Below are 14,891 nucleotides of genomic sequence, written 5' to 3'. Positions count from 1 at the left end.
ATGTTGCAAATCATTAAAATCAAAGAAATAAAGATTTTTGTTCCTGAAAAAGGCTTACGGACCGTAAGCCTCATCCCTTACGGTCCGTAAGGGGGTCTGGCGGGTAGATTGTTTTTCAGCTCGCGAATTTTGCACGAATCCCACCAAAACTCATCTCCCCAATCACTCTAAACCCCATTAAAACCCTCCTAACCACTCCCTAACTTCTCCCTATAAATACACACCTTCTCCAAGCTCAAAACACTTTACAAACACTCCCAAATCTCTCTCAATCACTCTCAAGTTCTTTCAAAATTCAGAAATTCGGACAGACTCATACCTTCATACAAAAGTGAGCATAACTTGCTCAAAACTCAACCAAATTACTTGATTCTTCTTCCTACTTGCTTGGATAATAATGGGGTTTGATTCCTTGATCTCTCCTTGGAGAAATCAGACCTGGAATTGCCTAAAAATGTCGATAAACTTTCTGTTTTGTTTTAAGTTCTTTCAAAACTTGTTTAAACTTATCAAACTTGAGTCTAACTCCTCTCAAACCTATGTCCTAATGCTTACAACATTTCTTATGGTTGGTTAAGCTTAAAAATAAGGTTGAGACATACAAAATCAGAGGTTAAACCTCAAATAAATTCTGTTTTAATTAGGGTTTTTAACCCACAAGTCATGTTCAAGCTTCAACTTGATGTAGGAGTGATTATGGAACAACTTGGGTTTTTCCAACATAAAATCCCCACATGATTTGATGATTTCTCATAGCTTAGATTGTTTATATTATTGTACTAATCTTAGTTCTTGACCCTCCTTGTTTGTTCTTACAACAAGTGTAGTGGTGAACGCATACGAGGTGCCTAAATGGAAGCTTGTTCTTCCTACCTCCTACTGACTTCTATGACACATTTTGAGGTACCTAAATGAAGATGTAATCTTCTACCTCATGCTTGAAAGACTTGAACATTTGGACTTAATAATATATACTATATAACCTAAATAATATCTATGTACATTCGAACCTTTGATGTTGAATTCATATTCATATGTCAAAGTAGTAGAACATCATCTAAGGCTAATCCTTGTTATGATTCTTATGAGTGTTCAACTCATGAAATCATTACAACCCTTGTGGTTACCAAGTGTCATACAAGTGTTATGTGTTGAAGATGAATATGTTGATATAATACTTTCATGTTGTTTTATTCCGAATCTCGACTCTAAGCATACTTGAACTTTAACCCTTACACATTCAACCTTCTAACCTCATCAACTTCGTCACATTGGATAATCGGAAAGCATATGCAATAGTGTGAGTATACTTGAACCCCTTTTTCGTTTACCACTTTTTGGGGTGTAACATGTTATTTACAAACTTACACACAAACTTTATCATAATACATAAACATTCCTATTACACGCATGCTTATTTGATTACTTGATACTTTAAATTTGGGTTGAGGACATTATGTGTTAGACTTATCATTAACTTCGTACGAGCCAAACCATGACATATGTAGCGCTATAGGATTAACGACCCGCCCGTAGACTTGTGGTTATGTCATGAGCATATTCCGTTTCATTATTGGTTTGATATGTTTGACACATGCCAATTTTATAGTTTATCTCATATCAAGAGCTTGCCACATGGAATTGTTTAAACTTATCTTTTGTTACGTATGTACCAAATTGTATACTCGCCTCTGCTTTTGCATTGAACTTTATTTTAAACATGTTATAGGTTGAGGATGATGATGCTATGAAATGAAGTAGCGTTGATGCCTAGATACACATATAGACGTTAGATTTAAATGTTGTATAAATTTTGATTATGTTGTCATGTGCTTCCTTTGAACTTGATGTTATTTGATTTCCTTGTAATGTTGACAATTGAATTATGAAATGAAATCGGTTTATTAAATATTGTCACAAATAGCGTTATGATGTCTCTAGCAATCTTCACACTTCGTCTCATCCCGATGTTTCCGCCATTGGTTGGGGTGTGACAGTTAGCTTCACTTGTGAACAACCCCCTTGATTGTGAATACTAGTGAACTAATTCTAGCCCTTGATTATCAATACATAAGTGTAAATCAATGGCCATGATTTGATCATGAAAATACACTATTGTATTTCACGATTTGGTGACATAAATCAATGGCCAAGATATGTTCACTTAGTTCACAAATACACTAGTTTTTTGTTTTTCTACTAATATATAATGTAATGCTTTATTAAATTTTGAGCATACCACTTTGACAAGCCTATGTTTATAAATAAGTTTTCTTCAAAATCTAACGGCTCAGCAAAAACAAGTTATCAAAGCGAGTAGTTTGTTTGTATAACTTGCATCGTTTACCTTTTACATTTTTAATAATATAATATAATGCTTCATAAAATTTTGAATATACCACTGTGACAATGTTTATTTTATTTATGTTTCGATGTAAGTTTTTTTTTTCAAAATCAAACGAGTCAAATATAGTTATTTTTTTGTTTTTTTACCGATATGAACCGAACCGATACCGTATGAACAACTTCGGTACCGGTAACAATAATCGTTTTTACAACATCTGGTATAAATTTCGTTGAAACGAAGTTGCATTTGCAATTAGGGATGGCAAAAATGTTAGAAGCTGAGTTTCTTTGTTTGTAAACAAATATTGGTTATCACAATAATATTCACAAACTAGGAGTTATCACAACAAATTGTTTTAAAATAAATTGTGGAAGATTCAAATGTTTTACAACTCGATTGACTCTACAAACTCCCCCTCAGCTGATCACACAAATAGATCAGTTTGTACAAGAGAAAATGTGAAGGTGTGTGATAAATAGACCACTAACAGGTGTGATCTATTTATACAAGTACCAAAGCTCTGCTATGAGATCAGCTGTGGTCACTGTGATAGTGACATCTAACATTCCTAACAGAAAAGATTTTTAAATGTTTGCGAACATCTGTGCAATCTTATCATCTGAATAAAGCTATACTAAACACTATTGAAATAAAGTAATGTTACATTGAATAAACACTGTCTAAGCTAACCACTGATGCAGTTGTCCAAACATATGTTTGGCCTAATAGATGTTTGGTCTTCTTCATCCGACCTTTGCTTGATCAGGGCTTTGGTCTTCAACAGATGCTAGCCTTCAACAGTTGTTATACTCTTGAACATCGGTTCCAAGTCTTCATCAGATGTTAGCCAAGCTCTTGAACAAATATTTTGAATAGGTGTTCAAGATTCACTATCTTTGGGGAAAGTTTGGTTCAATCTATTATTTATTTCTTGATCAGTGGATCATGTTATGACTTTTGAATATCATCTGTTCTTTTGTAGGTCCAACAATCTCCCCCTAGAACAGATGATGCCATAACAGACTTTTATTAGATTGTCTTTTATTTATCTTCTTCAACCTACCCTTGACTTGAGCTTTGAAGCTTTTCTCAAATCTTTTGGATAGTGAATCATCAACATCCGTTTCGAGTGGAAGATCCAGTAGATCTTGCAGATCTTCAATTTTAAAGCTCATGATGTTGTTCATTGAGTTCTTTTGCACTTCCCCATTAGCTCTGACCAGAGTCAATTCATGACTGGCTTTATCAGCAGACCATTTTTTAATTTTTGAAGCAAAGGGGTTTGCTAGGAGTGATGTTGTTAGTGCAGTTGTCTGTCGACTACATCTTAGTTCGAGTCTTACGGCAGAGCTAATTGTATAGGAATAGGAGAGTAAGAAAGTTTGTATAGAATTAAAGTAATTGGACCGCTCATTAGTCCAATTAGAGGTTAGGGTCGCTTGTGTGTCAATTAGATTAGGACCGCTCGAGGGGCAAATGGTATGGACCGCTTATGTGGTCATCATAGTGAACCGCTTATATGGTAGTCATGTGGATCGCTCATATGGACATGTCCATATGAGCGGCCCATAACTTCTATATAAGTGGTCCCAATGAGCGGTTCCAGGAAGTGGCAGATTACGTATGTGTGTGTAAAAAGGCGAAGCTCTGTCCGTTTGTCTCCATAATCTTGTAACTTGTTAGCGGATCAATAAAGGAGACAGTTAAATAGTGAAATCAAGCTTTACGAAGACTAATTCAATGAATTCCGCCTCTGAACTAGTCTAAGTGCTCTTCTGATCGACTCATCGGGTCAGCAAACGATTCTACATGTGGTATCAGAGCTCAGGAGGAAGAGTTCTTGCTGTTTAGCTCGATTTTCACTCGATATTCTCACTTCTACACCTTCTTATCTGATTCGAAGAGATTTCACGGTGAAAAATCATTCAAAATCTCAGGGATTGTGCGCAATAGTACCGTGACAAACCCTGGAAAGTTTCAAATCAAAACTCGAAGTTTAAGTGGGTTAAAATTGGAATTGATTGTGGACCGTTCGTTCGAATGACCTTGGACCGCTAATTCGGACAGTTCTGAACCGCTCATTCATACATTGTTGAACCGCTTATCCGGACGGATCTAGAACCGTTTATTCGGTCGAAGTGTTCTTGGACTGCCCATTCATACATCTTTGGATCGCTAATCTGTACATCAGGAACCGCTTATCCGATTGGTTGACTTGGACCGCTCCAAAAGGATATTAGTTAAACCGCTCGAACGAACAATCACTTCTGGACCGCTTATTTGAACAACTTGGAACCGCTCGAACGAACAAGCTCAGATCGCTCGAACGAACAGCTTGGACCGCTTATACAAACGGTTGAATTCGCTTATTTGGATTAGTGATTTGAACCGCTTATTGGACAAACTTGTTTGGACCGCTTATTTGATTGAGTAATCTGGATCGTTCTTTCGGTAGATTGAGTTTCGGTCTGCTCATTCAGTTCGCTTGTTGATCAGATTGTTTGATTGCTTATTGGACATCCGTTTATTCGAACAGTATTTTTGAAAACATGAAAAGAATTCCGATATTTCCAGATCTCGGAAGTGATGTTAATACGGATGATGAGGAAGAGTATCTCAACAAATGCAGAAAAACCACTGATCCTGACAGTTTTAATTTTTTCTATGCAGATAAAGTTGAGATGCTGAATCTAAAGAAGATTGCTAGGTTGCAGAGATAGCTTGATGCAGCAAAGTCACTGGCTGATGAAAAGGTGAAAACTGAAGCTGTAGAAAAAGTAGTGGAGAAAATTGTTGAAATAGAGAAACTAGTGGAAGTTGAAAAAATAGTTGAAAAAGTAATTGAAGTTGCTAAGCCTTGCGAGAAATGCTTCGAATCTTGCAAAGAATGTGATGAGAAAGACAAAAGAATTGCTGAGTTAAAGAAAGCTGAAGGACAGAAAACAGAAAAAGAATCTGTGAAGAATGACTCTTCAAGTTCTGCCTCAGTGTGTTTCGAATGTGACAACTTGAAGACCGACAATGACAAACTTGTCAAAGATGCGGAGAGTTTGGCACTGGAGATCGAGAAGTTGAGAAATGAGAAACAGACTGATGATAAACAGATTCGTATTCTGAAGGAAAATAGTGCGAAGTTGAAAGCTGATAATGACAAACTGTTGGATGGTTTGAGCAGTTTGACTTCAGAAAACAAAGTTTTGATAGAAAATATAAATGGTTTTGAAAACAAACAGAAGTCATCAGAAAATGAAGATTTCTGGATAAAATTGGAAAACAAAAATCTGAAAACAAATGAATCAAAGCTTCAGGAACAGATAAAAGTTCTGACGAATGAAAAGTCTGTTCTTGAAATTTTGAAAAATGAAAATGAAAATTCAATCAAGTCTCATCTTGAGAGAATATCTAAGCTTGAGGAAGAAGCTAAGAATTCGAGGATCAAGATTGATGAACTTGAAAAGAAGTTGATCGGTTTTGTGAATTCATCTGACAAGCTGAATATTCCTTGTCCAAAACCAATCAACTCAGTTCCAATAAGTGACGATGTCACAAACTTTGACACTGTCAAAGTTGAAGATTGTGATGAGACACCTGATGATGAAAATGTTAAAAAAGAAAAACAAAAATTGTTTTTAAATTTAAAAGAAAAATTTCAGAAAACTGTTCTACAATCGACTGAAAAAGGTGAATGTTCTAAACAGAAACCTTTGAAGAAGAAAGTGGAACAGAAACAAAAAGATAATAAAAGTTCATCGGGTCGATCGTCCAATCAAAAGAAAAAATTAGAAAAAGTAAAAAATGAATATTCTAAAATTGTTGGTAATAAGTGGTGCAGGTTGGACCACAGTGCGTCAAAGCCAAATCCAGCAAATTGGAGGAGAGAATATCACCAGGCCAAACAATGTTACGACTTAAATGTTTGGTACAACGATGGTGATAGGTACGATAACAGGGTATGCTACAGCTGCGGCTATCAGGGGCATATTGCTGTTAACTGCCAGTATTGGAGGTATGAGACCAGAAGGTGCTTTAATTGCAATATCAAAGGTCACATTGCCAGAGATTGCCCGAGGAGATCAAGTGAAAGATTGAGGGCTAAGTCTCAGAAATTGGCAAAAATTCCAGTCAAAGTCAAGCCCCAGGAACAGAAGGTTCTGAAACCTAAAGTTCAAGATAAGTCAAAGCAAGAAAAGAAAGTCAAGCTTTCACAGGGGCAGAAAGACAGACTGAGGAAGAAAAGGAAGAAGGCGAGAGAGTATCTCGAGAAGATTTTGTCCTCGGGTTCACGAGACAAACAGAATAACAGTTCTGATGAATCTACTTCCTCAGTTGCAAAGACAAGCAAAAAGAATTCATCAGATACAAATCTGGGGACAAAAGAGGAGAAGAAAAAGAAGAAAGTGAAGTTTTTACTTCCTGGCGATGAATCTGTTTCTTCGGAAACAAAGGAGCCACGTGTCGGCGATGAATCTGACAGGTCAAAGTCAGACAAGCCACATTCAGGCAATGATTCTGGTATGGTAAAACCAGAGGAGCCGTTGGTTGAGGTAAAAAAGGAGAATTCAGGTTTAGCAATGGATGATGCAAATTTTCCACCATTGTTGAACAAGAATTCAAAATCACCCAAGAACAGTCAGACTTGGGTGAAACTGTTTAAATGAAAAATCTGACTTGCCGGAGATCCCAAGATGGTATTGTGGATCATGAATCGGCATCTTTCATGATTAATTAGGATGATTTGAAAGTGATTAATATTGTAAAAATTTTACAGGTTGAAGGTCAACGCCGGAGCTTCCAGGTTGGTAAGTGCGAAGCAGGAATCGGCATCTTGATTGGTAAAATGGTGATGTAGATGTAACATTCCTACAAGTGATTATTTTTATGGATTGATTGCAAATGGTAAATCAGGGACATTAAGTTGTACTTGATTTACTATATATGGGTAAAAGAAAAACAAGATGAAGAGATAACCCCGAATCTACAAATGATTGTTACACAAACTAATTTTTCCGGAAAAACCATTCTGATTAAAACAAACTTAAGTGTTTTGAAATCATTATGGGAAAATAGTTTGTTGTGAGGGGGAGTTCTGATTGTTTATGCCAGGTGGATGGAGAATTGATGTGATTCTCATCATGTTGTCATTTTTGTACAGTTTGTTTCAAATTTTCCCAGAAAATCAAAATTGAGACATATTTTGATTTTAGGGGGAGTAAAATTTTAAAAAAATTAGAAAATTTGAAAATGTCAAAAACATTGAAAAATTGTAAAAATGAGTTTTGTTGCAAAACAAGAGGAAATGATAGTAAATCAGTTGGACTATCACAGCACGCTAAAGAAATGTAATGCAAAAGGTGATAAACGATCTCACTAAAGATGTGATGATAGGCTCTGCTAGACTAGTAGATTTGCGATAACGATACAAACTTAAAATGTAAAAGCCTAGTTCTAGTGGGAAACATGGTTGAAAGCATAGTACTTAGTTTTGTCCTTCTTGACTGTGTGCCTACTCGGTAATCGCTGAATGCCAAAAAGCATAAAACTGGTTGAGTTTGTGAATTTTCACAACTTTGCTGAAAAGTCGCTGTGATTGTGCATTTCATTTTGCAAAGATTTAAACTTGTTTGATTTCTTTATTTTGTTTAAGCATCGGACATCCTCTGCGTATACGGAAGTATCGACCTGGATGTTGTTGCCTAAACGTTCTGCTTTATTTTCTTTGGTGTTTCGTTTAAGCTTTGGACCTCCTCTGCGTATACGGAAGTATCGACCTGGTGGTTAAAGCCTAAACAACTTCAACTTGTTTTATTTTCTTATTTTGTTTAAACATTGGACTTTCTCTGCGTATACGGAAGTATCGACCTGATTGTTAATGTTTAAACATTCTGCTTTGTTTTCGCACAAATCACAGTTGATGAAAGTTTAAAGGCATTACTTGAGTTAGTGTATTGCATGATGAGGGGATATGCTGAGATCGTGGGGTCCATAAGAACTTAGTGCATAATTAATATACCTTAACGTATCGGTAAGCATTTCGAAAGTTTTTAGATTGAGCTTAAGTGGACAACAATATCGTCAATCAACGTGAATCGTTTAGAACTTAAAACGATTAAAAGCTTAACGGTGCTTGTGTTATGTTTCAAAAACTGATATGATCCTCGTGCACAAACTCACAAAAATATGTTTGTTTGCATTTAATTTCTGTTTTTGCATTTATGTTTCATATTTTCAAAAATCTAAAAAGATTTTCGACAACTGATGGTGAAGAGCTGATTTTCAAAATCTCAAAGGTTAAACTTGATGAACAGTCAGTTTGGTTTGGGAGAAAGTGTTAGATTGTGAAGATTTAAAATGCAAAAGTGGTTCATTAACTTGATGACTATAGTTAATGTTAATCAACAGTTTGATCTTCATAATTTTTCTTATATGATTTGCTGATTCATTAAGTTGAATTGCAAATTGTATTAGTTTGTGATAGTGTGGTTAAGTTTTGCAGGTTTCTGATCCTGTTGCTTCGGATAGCCAGGAGATAAATCAGAACCAGAGAAGATCTGAAATGGAGAAAGCCAGGAGTTGATTTCAATGGTGATAACGATTTCCAGACAGAGATCCCAGCATGATGATAGGGGGAGTCTGATGAAAGTTAGAGCCAGAGAATGATCCAGGCATATGATTCCAGGAGGAAATTCCTGAAGAAAAGAGTTAATTCCAGGCAGAGTTCCTGAAGAAGACCGAACAAGAGTGAAGAGCTGAAAATGATTGAAGACTCTCACTGAAGATTCCGTCAACATTCAAGGGGGAGTCTGTTAGTGCAGTTGTCTGTCGACTACATCTTAGTTCGAGTCTTACGGCAGAGCTAATTGTATAGGAATAGGAGAGTAAGAAAGTTTGTATAGAATTAAAGTAATTGGACCGCTCATTAGTCCAATTAGAGGTTAGGGTCGCTTGTGTGTCAATTAGATTAGGACCGCTCGAGGGGCAAATGGTATGGACCGCTTATGTGGTCATCATAGTGAACCGCTTATATGGTAGTCATGTGGATCGCTCATATGGACATGTCCATATGAGCGGCCCATAACTTCTATATAAGTGGTCCCAATGAGCGGTTCCAGGAAGTGGCAGATTACGTATGTGTGTGTAAAAAGGCGAAGCTCTGTCCGTTTGTCTCCATAATCTTGTAACTTGTTAGCGGATCAATAAAGGAGACAGTTAAATAGTGAAATCAAGCTTTACGAAGACTAATTCAATGAATTCCGCCTCTGAACTAGTCTAAGTGCTCTTCTGATCGACTCATCGGGTCAGCAAACGATTCTACAGATGTTAATAGAAGAGTTGAGGAGATTTGCATTCCCTTTACTTGACCTAAGGGATCAGCCTAATTTGTATCAGGAAGTTCATAATCAATCATGTTTTTGATTGCTTCCTTCAAGATATCTTCTTCAAATCTTTTTGCATCCTATGTAGACATGTCCTTCTGTCTTTTAAGGTGGCTTCTCACCATTGAAGAAACATGACTTGCAGATGGATGTTTAGATTTGGTTGCCTTTAATATGATAGGTAATTCTTCATAGTTTGGCTTTCTTGGGACTGAGAGATCTTTGGCTCTTTATGTAACACCCCGTGTTTTCGAATGTCAAAGTCAAAGTCCAAGTCAACTTTGACTTTCTCTGACTGTAGATAGTCGATCTTGTGTTTTAGTTGTATTATGTGGAGTAAGTGTTGTAATCAGCAAGAACCGAAGTAATCGAATGTGTTTTAATGCGAATCGATCTACGACTATGAATGATAGGAAGTAACAATGCGATAAACTTAATCAATCAGTAATCAAACTGATCTAACAACCAATCGAACTCGAGAATCGAATCATGCGAATTTTGGTATTATTATACGTGTGTGTGTGCCTTATGTGTTACTTGTGCGTGCTTACTTTATGTTTGGTGTGGCATTCAAGCAAATAAATCGAAAATCGAATCGAAACTCAAAAGGCCATCGAACTCAATCGAAACCGGCATCGAAACGTGACTTATAGAAGATTGTATGTTAGATATAGTGGTTGGGATTAAAAGTAATTTGACTAGGAACTCTATCGAAATCATATCATCATACGTCGAAATCGAAACGTCGAAAAATCGTCACAAAATACTCGAAGTGCGTGGCGGATCGAACAGGAAACATCCTGATCGAACAGGCCAGCCGATCGGCTAAGCACCTTGCCAGCCGATCGAGCTGCCCACTCGATCGGAGTTCCCAGCCGATCGGCTGCCACTTTCCTCTTTTGGAAGCCTATAAATAGGGCTGTCATTGTCATACTTTCCATTTTTTGAAAGCTCTGACCGAACCAGCTATCTTCTTCACCTTTTCTCAGATTTCTCTCAATCCCGGTAAGTTTTCACTCTAATTCTTGTACGATCTTGATCATTACTTGATTCTACACCTTTCTATCTTTCAAAACTTGGATTCTAACCGTGAAATCACCAAGATCTAAGTGTTCTTGGGTGATGTCATCAGGGTGTTCTTGAAGAACATCATGTTTTGGCCTCATTCCACTATGATTAGATTAGATCTACCCGATTTCCACATAAACAAGCTAAGATCCATCATGGATCTAAACATTTTCATAATGTAAAGGATTGAAGGAAGGAGTTCCAACTTTCTTTCAACTCTTTTACACTCAATACTTTCAAACCGGTAGAAACGGAGCTTGAACCGGCTAACCAATCATTCAAATGGTTTAGAAGGTTCAAGATTCGGGTTCTATGAACAAGGTTCACCGATATCGGTTAAACTCTAAACCGACATTCCAAACCGTTCAACCGGCCGGACTTGGGTGATTCCTGTTCGAGCCAAGGGAACAGGTGGGAACGAAGGTTATCATAGTTCAACACGTCGTCAAGATACCTTGAAAGAGTAACAAATAAACAAACAACCAAGTGTTAGACAAAAGGCCGACCAGGTCAGAAATGCTGGCCGAACGGCTAGGCTGTCGAACAGCCCAGCCGATCGGATATGCCAGCCGATCGACCGGGCCAGCCGATCGGCTAGCACATGGCCCCACACTCCCAAACTTTTGAAGAATAGTATTGACGAAGTAATGTTCAATCGAATGGGTCACTCGATGGGTAAACATTACTGTTCGGATCATGAGATACTATGCTTCAACACTTAATCGTTTTCACAACTTGTTCGTAGTAGAGAATGTCAGCCGATCGAACAGACTATTCGATCGAGTGACATTCAGTTGAGGGCTAACTTTGAAGCTCCTAGCCGATCGAGTGAGCTAGCCGATCGAGCGAGCTAGCCGATCGAACGAACCGTTCGATCGAACGACTTGAAAAGGTAGGAACACTTCAGTGTTCTCAAATACTGCAACAAAAACTTCAAAAGTTCAAATCCTCTAACACAAACACACTAGAGGAAGAAACAATCCACTCGAATGGTTCAGCCGACCGAGCCAACCGGCCGATCGAACAGGACTGTCCAATCGGATATACCAGCCGATCGAACAGGCCGTCCAATCGAACCTGTCGTTCGATCGACCAGCCCATTCGATCCATCCATACTTGTTTACTTTTCCGCGTTACTCATCGTTATGCTATCGAACTATTCAGGCTAATCTTACTCTCAGCGCTTGCTTCAATCCACAATCAATCACTGTGAGTATACTCGATCCCTTTTTGCTTTTAGCACTTTTGGGTGTTACATACGTTACCTATCAAATCACAATCAAACACAAACTATTTGAACGTTAACCAACTTGCATGTGCTATTTGACTAAATGAATGCTGTTTATTATGTTTACACGTGGAGTGCTATCTACCTACCTTAGCAACATAGTACTATAGTTTGGACTCAGCACCCGTTCACACGGGGGTTGTTAAGGACAAATACCTGCATGGATTACGGTGGTAATCATGTATTGCGAACCGTCTTGGACGTTCAACCCGCAGTCGTTGGTACCGATGGTCCCATGTCGATAATTAACATGCATCGTTTTCCTCTGTGTACGTGCTTGGTTATGCGTAAACTATTCGAACTCTATATGCTACTATCAAACTTGTGTGCTCACCTTTACATTTTTATGTATTGACTTTATTTTAACGTATGTGACAGGTAATTAGGATGCTTACTTGCTAGGAAAGCGAGGCAATAATAAAGCTTTAGAGCCCATCTAGCAATTGTAGGTCGTAGCCTACCTAGGGGTCTCTAGAAGTGAATAAACTATAGCCATGGAGCCGTTGGAGTTGTTCGATCAAGCATCTATGGCATTAGTTGTCTGTAGATCTTGTCCGGACGAGTCTTAATGACTTTGGGCCGTACTTTTAAACATTTGGTTTGTAATAAATTAAATCTGAGTTGTCGAAACAGTACTATTTGTTTAGTTGTATTCTATGATAACTTGTTTATTTATTTGGGATACGGTATGGGACGTATCACTTAACTGAATTTGTAATAATAGTTGTTGTGGAAACTTCTGGACAATCTGTTTCGCTCAGTGCCGCGCCCTGATGATTCCGCCATCGGTTGGGGTGTGACAGATTGGTATCAGAGCCATAACTATAGGGAACTAGGCAGACACGACCTAGTCCAGGTCGCTGTCTTAGAGACCTAGACTATAGTTAGGAACCATCAGACCCAGTTTATGTGCTGAATCCTGCGATCCTTCCCTATCACTGCACTCGAATTTTCAAATAAAGGTCGATAGGTTTAGTTGGGAATAGGTGTGAAAGCCGCCAACTCCTGACCAAACTGCCTGACTTATGCCGATTCTCATTATTTTTACCAACAAACAAGGGGGATTATACCAAATCAGGAGTGAAATCCATATATTGATGCATAATTTCCTCTATTTTCATTAAAAACAAGGAAGAAATTGCTAAGCCAAGGGGTGAAACCCTGACCTTGGCAATTTGTTCTGGACCTTATTTATCTTACCAAGGAACGCGTGTGGAATGCCTGAGAATCGAGGTAGAAACACGACCAACTAGAGTCGAAAGTGACGACAAGTCTACTGTGAATAGTTGAATCGCCTTGGGTAGTCGATGTCTAGTATCCGCAGACAGTCTATCTCTCGATTTTATGTGTTTCGATTCTGAGAACCGCAACCGCGTACTCTGATGACTCGTTGATTTTTATGTACCTATGTGTGCTGTCTCTGTTTTGTGATTATATTTTGGGATGTTATTCGATTCTACTATCATTTCAATCGACACACACGACTTGTACCGTTATTCTATCCCTAATCGATCCCCAGTTGCTGCAATCTAGACTATATTACGATATGATATGCTATACAACTAAGCTAGGATATACTATACTGTGCTACACGATATGCCATACGCAATCGCTATACGAACGACACGCGAGCTTTGAAGGACAGGTTTCTGTTTTCTGAATGCCTCTGTGATTAAATGGTTACGTGCTTTCGTGGTTATGTGCCTCTGTGTTTATGTGCTTCTGTGCTTACATGCATCTGTGGTTTTGTGCATATGTGTTTACGTGCTTATGTGTTTCGACGTGATTCTAAGCTTTAGATAGAGGTAGACGTGTGAGGTGAGATTCGATTACGTTGTGTTGAGTCCTGTGACGATGTCTGTTGCAGACCATGTCGTCGTCTGGATCCCGTCAACGTCTGACCCGCCAAGAAAAGAGAGACCGACGTCTCGCTGCTATCATCTCCAAAACCGTGGCGAAAGCTGTGAGTGAGGTGTATGAAAACGCTAGCAAGTCATCAGAAGAATCCCGAACTGAGATCTCCAAGGATTCAAGAAAGGCTGCTTTCAGCTTCAAGCAGTTCAAAGCATGCGGACCAAAGGAGTTCACTGGCGAAGATGGTCCAACAACCATGTTTCACTGGTTTGACTCGGTCGAAGTCACTCTGCGCTAGAGCGGATGTCCTAAGCATCTCCGTACTCTCAATGCAACAGGCGTCTTCCAGTCCCGTGCTCTAGACTGGTGGACGGCCGAACGAAGCAAGCGCGTAAATGATGCAGCTTATGGGCTATCATGGAAGGAGTTGAAAGCAATCATGATCGAAGAATTCTGCCCTCCTCATGAACGCCAAAAGCTGGAGGACGAGTTCTGGGGAATCAAGCAGAAGGATGGAGACAACGCTGCTCTCACTGCTCGCTTCAAGCAGCTTAGCATTATCTGTCCTGATCAAGTCAAGACCTCAGATCAAGCCATCAAGAAGTATATCCGAGCCCTACCCGACTGTGTAGCCGATTTTGTTCACGCAGCCAAGCCAGCAACGATCGAGGAAACCTACCTACTCGCCGCTGAGATCAACGATAAGCGAGTCAAGTCAGGTTTCTGGGATAAGCAAACCAAGTCTCTGCATCAAGCCATTGCAACACCCACCGACACACCTGCTCAAGCCTCCAAATCATCGAGAAGGAAGAAGAAGCACAACAACAACAGCTCCAGCAACAAGAGCTGTGCTGCCGCAACCACTGCTACTCCCCTACAAGCAGTACCAACTCAACAACAGCACCAGCGTTCAGCTCCAGTGATTAATGCGCCGCCAGCGAAGCGTGCATACACAGGACCT

The sequence above is a fragment of the Helianthus annuus genome, chromosome 2 (assembly GCF_002127325.2).
Source record: "Helianthus annuus cultivar XRQ/B chromosome 2, HanXRQr2.0-SUNRISE, whole genome shotgun sequence".
Classification (NCBI taxonomy): Eukaryota; Viridiplantae; Streptophyta; class Magnoliopsida; order Asterales; family Asteraceae; genus Helianthus; species Helianthus annuus.
The sequence above is the reverse complement of the archived record's forward strand: the minus strand, read 5'-3'. Positions refer to the sequence as shown.